This window comes from Phyllobates terribilis, unplaced genomic scaffold (genome assembly GCF_046119375.1).
Source record: "Phyllobates terribilis strain yellow unplaced genomic scaffold, ASM4611937v1 Scaffold_11__3_contigs__length_659146591, whole genome shotgun sequence".
Classification (NCBI taxonomy): Eukaryota; Metazoa; Chordata; class Amphibia; order Anura; family Dendrobatidae; genus Phyllobates; species Phyllobates terribilis.
The window spans coordinates 108,488,324-108,499,916 of record NW_027362771.1 but is presented as its reverse complement, the minus strand read 5'-3'; the positions used below and the strand labels follow the sequence as shown (position 1 = coordinate 108,499,916).

The following is an 11,593-nucleotide window of genomic DNA, read 5'->3' as shown; positions in this document are numbered from 1 at the left end:
TTCACTGAAAGCTAGAGCTTGCCAGGAGGAATAAAATTAATTTCATCCCGGCAGCCAAACTTTCAGTGCGGTGGCCGTACGGCTTTAGAACGCTATTAACCTGCAGATTAACCCCATATCTGCAGGTGAATAGAGATTTTTGACATGACCGGTTCCCTTTAAAAGTTCTCTTTAAGTAGAGCACTCGACTGAATACTTCTACTTTGATTTATCTTTAGAAGTCTCAGAAAATAGACCCCACTGATCAGAAACTCTAACATGTAAAAAACAAAAAAATAAAAGTTTGTGAAAGCGCAGTTCCACTTTAAAGAGGGTATGTCAACAGATCAAAAGTGGCCAGGTTCTGCTCTTATTTTATTCCAACTATTCCTCTGAGTATTACGTTTTTTAAATAAGATCCACCATATTGTTCCAGAGATTTGGGTGTTTTTATTTAGTGCTAATTTTTATGGTCTATACCAAGGAGGCGTGGCTCAATGGGTAATTAGTTAAAAATTAAAGAATAGTTTTATAAAATATTTAAAAAGAAAAACAAATTCAAATCACCCCCCTTTTTGCCCCATTAAAAATAAAACAATTAAAAAAAATTCAAAATAGACATTTGGTATCACTGCGTTCATAAATGTCCGATCGATCAAAATAGAAAATAAATAAATCTGATTGGTAAGCAGCATAACGGGAAAAAAAATCTAAATGTCAGAATTAAGTTATTTTGGTCACCGCACCATTTTAATAATAGGCGATCAAAACATCATATCTACCCCAAATTGGTATCAGTAAAAATTTCAGCTTGGGATGCAAAAAATAAGTCCTCACACAGCCCCAGATCCCGAAAAATGAGAATGTTTCAGTCTCGGAAAATGGCAACAAAAGTGAAAAAAATTGACAAATTTTTTCAAACTTACATAAGAAAAAAAAAACCTACACATATATACAACAAAAACTTTTACCATATATTGAGCATGGTAAATAAAAAACAAACAAAGTAAAAAAAAACCACAATTGTGGAATTGCACTTTTTTTGCAATTTCACCGGATTGGATTTTTTTCCCCATTTTCCAGTACACTATGTGGTAAAATGAATGGTGTCATTCAAAAGTACAACTCGTCCTGCAAAAAACAAGCCCCCATACGGCTCTATGGCTAGAAAAAAAAAAGTTATGGCTCTTGGAAGAAGGGGAGGAAAAAACAAAAATGAATAATTGCCCGGGGGTGAAAGGGTTAAGAGTTAATCATACATTCCACTATTACTATTATGTGATACAAAATTTCACAACTTGCTCTATGTTGAAGTTTAACCAAGCATTTGGATATATAATGGGCTATTTATGTAAATAGTGGCCAAATAATACTACATTTCCCTTACTGCGGTTACTGCAGGAAAAGAGCAGCCGCGTTTCTCCAATGAATGGATCATCAGGAGGTCTCAATAAGGACAGTGATAGCCAGAGTGATGTGGGATCATCATAGGGCCATTGCGATCAATGAACCCATGATAACCCCACATCACTGTGGCTATCACTGTCCTTATTGAGACCTCCTGATGATCCATTCATTGGAGAAAGGCGTTGAGGCACGAGGACTGGAGAACGTATTGTTACAACATGAATGACATATCAGGACAAGAAGTCTTTATTTTCAACACTTTAAGGCGCACTTAAAACACGTGCCCCTTCCTAGAATAGGAATATCTCTGTCTAGACCAGGATTATCTATAACTATCTGATAGGGCCTAATAGGGAAAGGGAGGGAGAGCCGCCGTGGAGCTGGGGCGCCAAATCCCGCTAATCTAGGGTGCCAACATCCGCTGTTGGGCAGGATCAGCCTAGTGTTTCCCCAGGGAAACATACAGTGGCAGAGGATCCCCAAATCCAGGTGTGAAAAACTTGTATTATTCCCAAGACTCATGGCTGTACTAACTCAAAAGGGTGCATCAACTCAATACTGAGCAAAGGGTCTGAATACTTATGACCATGTGATATTTCAGTTTTTATTTTTTAATAAATTTGCAAAAATTTCTACTTTTCTGTTTTTATCAGTCAAGATGGGGTGCAGAGTGTACTTTAATGAGAAAAAAATGAACTTTTTAGAATTTACCAAATGGCTGCAATGAAACAAAAAGTGAAAAATGTAAAGGGGTCTGAATACTTTCCGTACCCACTGTAGGTGTCCTATTGTGATATGACGGGGGTGTTCTTATACATTGCCTGCAGGGACTTTACTTGCATTTTTTCAGCATTGTCTGTTAATTTATGCCTAGTGACATTGCAGCAATTCTATGGCACACTGTGGACAGAGTACGATTTAGCAAGTCTCTCATCTGACAACATAACCTGGTGTATCCTTGGGTTTCATTTATACTCTAGCCATATTGGATGCTCACTAGATCATCATCATCATGATGTACTAATTAACATAAGGGACATTGGCTTTCTTTGTGCTTTTTGCCCAATGTTCTTTATTGTCACAAGGAATGCGTATGTATCTTGTAATCTTATGGAAAAGACTAATTTGACACATGAATCCAGTCTGATACATATAGACACTGTGCCATGACTTATCCATTGATACAGTGTCACGTGATTCTGTGAGTGATTCATTTGATATAAGATTGTGTACCATTATGTCAATCCACACTGCAATCTGTACTTTGATAGATTCATTTGTATAACTATACTCCCTTGCAGACATTTTGACAGTCCCCATCTATTGACTGTAGATGCAGTTTTGCCTTTATATGGATAAAATATCCTGGTATAGCCGTAACTTTATCGGTACCAAGGAGTTTGTATGTTTCCCTCCACATTCCAAAGACATATTGATAGGGAATGTAGATTGTGAGCCCCCAATGGGGACAGTGCTCGTAATGTCTGTAAATTGTCTGAATTGTAAAGCGCTGCAGAATATGTTGGCGCTATATAAAGATTATTATTTAAGCTGTGTTTGACACACTGGGTCTTTTTGGGTGCATTTTAGTATGATTCAATAAAAATTTGTGAGTTTTAAGGGTTTTTCTATATAGTACGTCACTTTTCCGTTATTTCATTTACCCTACAGTCTACGTAAGGACCCATAGATTTTCATTGGGAAGATTGATCTGAAACGCGGCTCAAAATCAGACGTCTCCGGTCCGCAAAACGCCACGGGCATATTAGTAACCCCCATAGACTATTATAAGAAGGTGCAAATAGTCATGTTACTCATATGTTGCTGCTTAAGGATCTGTGCAGAGAATTCAAAGACATCCAGCAATTGTAACAATCGTCAGTAAATAGGAATCCATACGATACCACTGGAATCCATACAAATATTTTTTTTATTTCAGGTGATTAAAACATATCCATGTGAACTGTAACACACTACGCGTTTCAGATCACTCCACCATGGTGGCACAAAGGATTTTAATGGATTCCTGTTTTCATAGTCTATTTTGGTTAGGAGTTCTAGGCATGAAGAACACTGATAACACTCGTACATAAAAACTGTCATTTGAATGAGGCCTTAGGCTCCAGTCACATATCCATGTCTATTTCTATATGTAAAAAATATCGTTTCTCTTGTGTCATCCTTATTGCCTTCATGTTGTACGTTTTTTTTTTTCTCATCCATTTTAAAAACGGAGAAAGGTAGACTGACATTTTATCAATTGGCTCTTTTTATCAAGGAAAAATAGATTAAATAGATGGAATACAGAAGTATAAAGTACATCTTCCATGTTTCACCCATTTTATACAGATCCCCATACACTTTAATGACCAAGTGTGATCCACAAAACTGATGAGAATAGGATATGCTCTGAGACATGAATCAATTTTAAAACGGATCTATGAAACTATGGGTGTTTTTTTTTGTTTTCCGATAAAAACAAACACAAAACAACACATGAATGTCACATGAACACGTGAACGTAGCCTTTACCCATCAAAGGTCTCAATAGTAGCAAATGTTGGGATCAGGATTAGAGGAACGAATCCGAACTGTAAAGTTCGGTGCTGAACTCTGACTTCTTCCAGAACTCCGTGTTAGGGTATGTGCACATGATCAGTATTTGCTTGCAGAAATTTCTGCACCTTTTGGCAGCAAAAACACTGCAGAAATTCCACAGCGTTTTTTGATGCGTTCTCTCCTGCAGATTTGCCATGCGTTTTTTTTCCAATGAGTTGCATAGGAAAAATGCACAAAGAATTGGCATGCTGCTTCCTTAAACGCACATGAAATTCTGTCAGGAAAATTCCTGATCGTGTCCACAGATCTTGCAAATTCTCATAGAAAAGGCTGGAATAATTTTTGCAATGCCTTTTTGGGACCAATTCCGCGCAGATTTACCGCATAAAAAACGCACCGTGTGCACATAGCCTTAGTTTTCTGTTGGGGTACTCTGCTTCCTTTGGCAGCCCCCTGGCGCTTACTATGACCATTTTACAGCACCAATGTTCGGGTACCCATTGACTTCTACGGAGATTGAGTAGAGTTCCATGGGTCCGCTCATCCCTACTCAGGATCTGAATGTCTCAGAAAAAAAACAAGATTGAGAAGCATTTCAATGTTGCAATTGCATCTTTTTACGGTCTAGTTTTTAGCTTGCACATTATTTTGATGTGTAGTTTTAAAGTCAATTTTATGCGTGTTCACCCAGATTTTTTTTTTTTAAGTTTTCTACTAATTCAAATTATGACTAAGAAAAAAGTTACAAAACCTTTGCGTAAATGTATTTCACGCCCCTGAATTGATTTTACGTCTGGAATTTTTGTGCAGATTGTAACATTTTAGTGGAACTTCTGATTTTTTTTTTTGCGTTAAAAAGTTGCAAAAAAGCTTCAAAATAAAAATTTTGTTTTTTTGTTTTATTTCACACAAAATTCATGAACCATGTGAGCTTTTTTTTGAAGAATTTGGCACAAAAAAACCTCTATGAACACAAGACAAAAACAAAACTAAGTGATGAATCTAGACCATAATGTTTAATAAGCTTTATTAATAACTAAAAATAAACATAAATAAGAAACATTTTATATTTAATATAATCCACATAAGTCAAGCAATATTTTGCATCCTCAATAAGAAGGTCACAATAGCATGTGCAAGATATTTTTAGTTAAGACTTTTTTTTTTTTTTTTTTAAAGTCTAATGTGCTACCAGGCATGACACTTTCTGCACTGTACTGTATGCTAAGAGTGATACCGTAGCCACTCAAGTTCCTATGCGGCAGGAAGACATGCTCCTCATCTGGCTGCCCATAACAGTTCATCCTCGGATGCTCAGTGCAGCTTGCAGAACTGCTGATGCTGGTGTATGCACTGGCAGGACAGTTGAGTGGAGTCTGGTTATCAGAGCGACATCCTATAGAAAAGCAGTAGGGAAGGGGATAGGGGAAAGGATGCCAACCGCCAGGAGGCACAGTGAGAGGGGACGACTTTGATGAAAAGATGCCACAAGAAAAGAAACGCCGAAAAATAACCACAGGGAAGCTAGCACAGGGTTGAAAGGACCTACTTAACTGTCCTGAAGAAGGTTGATCCTGTGGCTTGGAATCAGGAAGTCTGAACTCCATCTTCTGCTATGGTGGGAAAGTCAAACGCAAAAAGGACCAAACACCTGACTGCCAACTGCGTCAAGGTATTAGTATAAAATTTGGAATGCACACACCTGTTTAGTGTGAGGCGCAAGTGGAATCCCAAGTAGTAGTATAGAGAATATCCACTGTGCACTCAATAGAGTGTGCAGTGGATATTCTCTCTACAACTGCGTCAGGTACACGGTCCTGCCATAATGACTAGAGGATACAGGCGGAAAAGTACAGGCTGCCTGTACTCTGTCGCTATGTAGGGGGAAACAGAATGCTCGCTTACACTGTTAACCTTCCCAACGATGTAAAACACAAGAGAGACGGCTAGCACCTACCAAGGCGAAGACAGGTCTAAGACTCCGACGTGTGTCTGCCTCCAACTGACACTAAACTCAGAAGCCCTGGTGCTAGCAGGAGAGGTGCCAACTTTTTTTTTTTAATACGACTACAGCAGACTAACCGAAGGTTCCTGTGTCGCCCAATGAAGAAACCAAGAAACAGCATTTTTGATTTTGCACAAAAATCATGAACCACGTGCGCAATTTGAAAAATTTAGTACAAAAAAAAAAAAAAAAAAAAAAAAAAAAGAACAAATACCACATGACAAAGAAAAGGGATTAACCCCCCTTCCCCACTGCAAATGATGAATCTGGTCCTATATGTTCCTTTGTATATCAGAGGAAAGTGCACATCTCATTGTCTTGCATATACAATTGTGCCACAGACAGTCCACAATGGACTGTGACTGGAATCATGATCATTTCTCATCCCCATTGGGCTGGAAGTGTGATGTCACCCCCCCCCCCGTCATGTGACCACTGCAACTAATTACTGAACTCACCGGTTATGTGTACATTAATATCACATAACTAATGATTGACTGGTCATGTGACACGGTATAATGTAGTATTGGTTTAGAAGTGACAAAAAATACTAAGAGGAGTATGTTTACCCTGCTGTAAAATGTGTAGAGCAACCTCTGCGTATACTAACATGGGTGTCAAATTCACTTATTTAAGATCAATGAAGGCTGCAAAATAAAAATAAAAATGCTTGTCTCCTCAAAATTAAAGAAAATCAGTTACTAAGGTTTTGCCACCTAATCTGAGAGGAGTATGATGTAGGTGCAGAGACCCTGATTCCAGTGATGTTTCACTGACTTGGCTGCAGTTTTGTTAATCTCCTGCTCATAAAACAGTGATCACTGGAGGACTAGTAAACCTGCTGCCATGCCGTCCTTCATATTCATGAACTCTCTATAATCCCCCCCCCACTGATTAGCAGCTTTCTGCCTATGCACAGTGTACACAAAGTTTCCAATCAGTGGTGGGGGCGGGGTTATACAGAGCTCTGAAATCAAAGAGTCGGTAGATCTACGGCATATAAAACCGTGATTTTCTCAAAACTGCAGCAAGCAGCCCAATTAATGATACATTGCTGAAATCAGGTTCTCTGTCCCTACATCATGCTGCTTGGGGATGGGGTAGAAAAAAACCTGGTGACAGTCGCTATAAATTCAAAAATAAACACAAACATATGCACCGCAAAATGGTATAAAGTATTGTCCCATAAAAGTCATGCAGCTGCATCAATGTACGGATAAAATAGAAGTTAGAAATACTGAATATTCAAAAAAATGTAAAAGGAGGGGTTCCTGACCTAGATGGGTTGGCATGAAAGGAGAACCTTTCAGCCTTTTGTGTGCTCGCCCTTTCCTTTGCTGCAGCTTCTATTCTTTATGGGACACTTGCTGTTAGAAACATGCAACAAACCAGTAACAATGAATCTTACAAGATGGGTGTGTATAGCTGTGTGATATGAAGCTCTGCACAGTTATTGGTTAACCCAAAAAAGATCATACGACGAGTTGAGCGGCTCCAAGAGGCTCATGCCATCAACTCAGGTAGGGCTGATGATTGGCTGCAGCACTGTCGACACGGTCAGCACTGCAGACAATAACAGACACTGCAAGCAATGGTGGAGACTCAACTTTAGACCGGAGAAGGTGAGGCAACACAGCCGGGAGACAGGGGCTTTCCGGAACTGGAAAACCCATATAACTGCACCAGTCCCTTAGATTACAACATAGTCCATAGGTTACAAGTAGTTAAAGCTGCACTTCAACAAAGCGGCAGACAGGCTGCACTGGTAGAATGAGGGCATGCTTATGTATGGCAAAAGATTAGGGATGCGACCGATCCAAGCCAAAAAGCCAGCTCCCTGCCGGGAACAATGAGAGCCGATGCCCCAGTGAGCCACTAACTTCTCTGAATGGTGATCACTGGGCATAATATGACTGTGTTCGGTGGTTGAAACCCTGCCCACGCATCGATTTCTTTCACTGGCTGCAAGTGGGTTGGGTTCCAGCAGCATTCAATTTTAAATGTGTGTTCACCTATGGTGAACACATATCTAATAGGGATCCATAGGAGCCGGCTCTGGTGAGTGGAGGCAGACTGCCCATCACTACAAAAAATGGCCACTGAATGATGGTATTAATGTGGAGGCTGTGTGACACTATGAGGGCATGCTTTACACTTAAAGGGGGTTTCCAGGACTATATTTTTACTAGATGGTGGCCCGATTCTAACGCATCGGGTATTCTAGAATATGTATGCGGCCGACCGGGCGCAATCAGCAGAGCGTTGTTTAAATGGGTTGTGCACTACTTTAAATTAACCCCCCAATGTATCCCCCCAGGGCCTCTAATGAATTTTGTAATTACGTCATGTTGTCAATACTGCTTGTGACAACATCGCTGACCACGCACAGCCAGCACGTAATTCCCCCGGCTGCAGCCGGCTCTTGCTTCCGCTTACATCACTACTATTTGCAGCTGCAGCCAGGGGTCTCCTGTTCGGCATACCACAGTGAATGAAACGTGACAGAAGTACGTCACACTGTGACTGACAGAACGTGTTCACTGAACGTGACAGAAGTACATCACACTCTGACTGACCGTGTTTAGTAAACGTGACTGAACTATGTCGCACTGTGACTGACGGAACGCATTCATTAAACGTGACAGAAGTACATCACACACTGTGACTGACAAAACATGTTCAGTACGTCATGGGCAGTTGGTGAGTCACATGACCACACGGGCGGAGTCAGCCCTGCTATCTCCCGACTTGTTCTGAAATCCCGCGTCGCTGATTGCCCGCGGCCGGACCAATCAGCGACGCGGGATTTCCTGGACGGACAGACAGACGGGATAAGCCGATTATATAGTAGATAGTGCCCATGTAATACCGTAGTGCCCATGTAATACCGTAGTGCCTGTCTAATACTATACATACTATAGTGTCATATAATACCATAGTGCCCATATAGTACCATAGTGCTCGTGTAATACCATAGTACACATCTAATACGAGGGTCAGTCAATAAGTAATGCCTATTTTTTTTTCTCCTTAAATAAGGTAGTTATGTTAAATATTCGAATTTGGCACAATTCCTCAAATCTTCTTCTCCAATCCACAGCAATTGCAACTTCCTGCACCAACAGGTGGCAGGACTGTATCCGTTTGCAAAATGGCTGCCATCGATGTTCGTATTAGACAACGTTCTGTGATTGAATTCTTGCATGCAGAAGGTGAAACGCCCATTCGAATTCATGAGAGACTGAAAAATGTGTACGGTGATGCAACAGTGGATGTCAGTACTGTTAGACGATGGGTTCGTCGCTGTAACACAGCTGATGGGCCATCACCGTTGGCTGACAAAATGCGGAGTGGCAGGCCAGTAACTGCAGTGACTCCAAGCAACATTCAGTGAGTCAATGACATCATTCGTGGTGACCGCCGGGTGACTGCAGATGAATTGTGTGGCATTATCTGCCTCAGTAAAGGCAGTGTGATGAAAATTATTGGACAACTGGGATACAGAAAAGTTTGTGCACGGTGGGTCCCAAGAATGCTAACCGATGAGAACAAAGAGACAAGAAAAACAATAGCCTCCGAACACTTGCAGCGCTTCCATTTGGAGGGGGAGGAGTTTCTGAAAAAAATTGTGACTAGAGACGAAACATGGGTTCATTTTTTTGACCCAGAATCAATGAGGCAGTCAATGGAATGGCATCACCGAGGAAGAAAAAATTCAAAACTGCGCGATCAGCAGGGAAAGTTATGGAGACTGTGTTCTGGGATGAGGAGGGTGTGGTTATGGTTGATTTTTTGGAGCAGGGATGCACAGTAAATTCTGTCAGATATGTCACAACCCTAAAAACACTTAAAGCACGTCTCCAGCGAGTTCGCCCCGCTAAAGCTATGGCGGATGTTCTTCTTTTGCATGACAATGCAAGACCACACACCAGTCGTCACACCACTGCAGAGATTGTGAAAATTGGATGGGAAGTCTTGCCTCATCCCCCATACAGCCCTGACCTAGCACCATCAGACTTCCATCTGTTTGGGCCGCTAAAAGAAGCTCATCGTGGGATTCACTTTGAGGATGAGGAGGCCGTGAAAAAGTCCGTGCGTCAATGGCTTAGGAAGCAAGCAAGACCATGCTGGAATACATGCCCTTATTAAACGGTGGACCAAGACTGTGGAAATAGATGGAGATTATATTGAAAAGTGACAAATTAATTATTAATGTTGTGGTTTTCAACCTATGTAATTGCATTTGAATTTCTTGCCAATTAAAAGGAGAAAAAAAATAGGATGCATTACTTATTGACTGACCCTCGTACTATAGTGCCCTTATATTACCATCGTGCCCATATATTACCATAGTGGCCATATATTACCATAATGCCCATATAATATCATAGTGCCCATATATTACCACTAGATGGTGGCCCGATTCTAACGCATTGGGTATTCTAGAATATGTATGCGGCCGACCGGGCGCAATAAGCAGAGCGGTGTTTAAATTTGGCGCCAATATCGCTGATTGGTCGTAGCAAACCGTATTAGTGAGGACCGGCTCTGCCTGTGCGGGTACTTCCGCTGCGAGCAGCTGGGAGATGACCGGCTGCTCCCAGCAGAAGTATCCCGACCGGCGGAGGCGCCGCTCCCTTCACACTTGCCGTTGGGAGATCAGCGGCCCTGGCCGCTGATCTCCCTACGGTAGCCGTATGGAGGTCAGCGGCGCCGCCGGTCGGGGTACTTCTGCTGCGAGCAGACGGGAGATGACCGCAGAGTAGTGCAGGACATGTACCGGGATGAGAGGAGCCATGGACCGTGCAAGGCTCACAGCAGGGTGACCCCGGGGGAGCTCGGTACAGCCGCCTGGGGCGGCGCACACAGCAGGGTGACCCCGGGGGAGCTCGGTACAGCCGCCTGGGGCGGCGCACACAGCAGGACGAGCCCGACTACACACGTCACCGGCTGTTTACTAGGAGAAGCCGCAGACTTGTCCCGTCATGTCCTCACCCCGTGACCCCCGGCTCAGACATAGCGCAATCAGCACCTATAGCCCCCTCTCACACCGCCCACGCTATACACAAGCCGGCCCGGCTCCCAGATCACGTCCTGCCGGCAGGCTCCAAGCTTTCCCACTGCTCCCGCCGCTTCCAGTACAAGGAAGGAGCCGCGTCTACAGGAAGTGACTGACTGCACATCATTAACTCTTCCCTCCACGTGCAGATAAGGCGCCTGCTGGAGAACCGCTCGCTGCCGTACTACGTCCGGTGATGAAAGGGTTACGAAGAAAGTGATCGCATCATGATTCCGGGGCATGCCGGGAGTTGTAGTCCGTAGCCCGTGGTTGCAGCAGAATGTGAACAAGCAGCTGTAGTTACAGGTGAGGATGTGCTTTGTGTGCGGTGCAGGGGTAGTGCGGTGTGTGCTGGGGCGTAGGGCTATAGCCGCACGGCTTCTCCCCCGGTGCCGGGCACTACTTCCTCATGCTGCGCGGCCCTTATCAGCAGTAGCACGGGGGTTGTCACACACTGAGGGCTCCGTGCCCCTGTACAATAGCAGTGTATGGGCACAGTGCAGAACCGCAGACAGGTCAGTCCTCTGTATGAGGGGAGGTGGGGACTCCCTGCTGCACAGTCCAGACCCAGCAATCACACCTGT

General features: G+C 42.8%; 1 protein-coding gene across 1 annotated transcript in view; it reads left to right on the top strand.

Moving 5' to 3' along the window:
- The first annotated feature begins 10,974 nt into the window (after positions 1–10,974).
- APAF1 (apoptotic peptidase activating factor 1) overlaps positions 10,975–11,593 on the top strand; it is a 114,288-nt gene continuing 113,669 nt past the window's right edge. The window contains exon 1 of the mRNA XM_073651445.1: positions 10,975–11,315. The gene's annotated coding sequence lies outside the window, so the exon portion shown is untranslated. The remainder of the gene's footprint in view (positions 11,316–11,593) is intronic.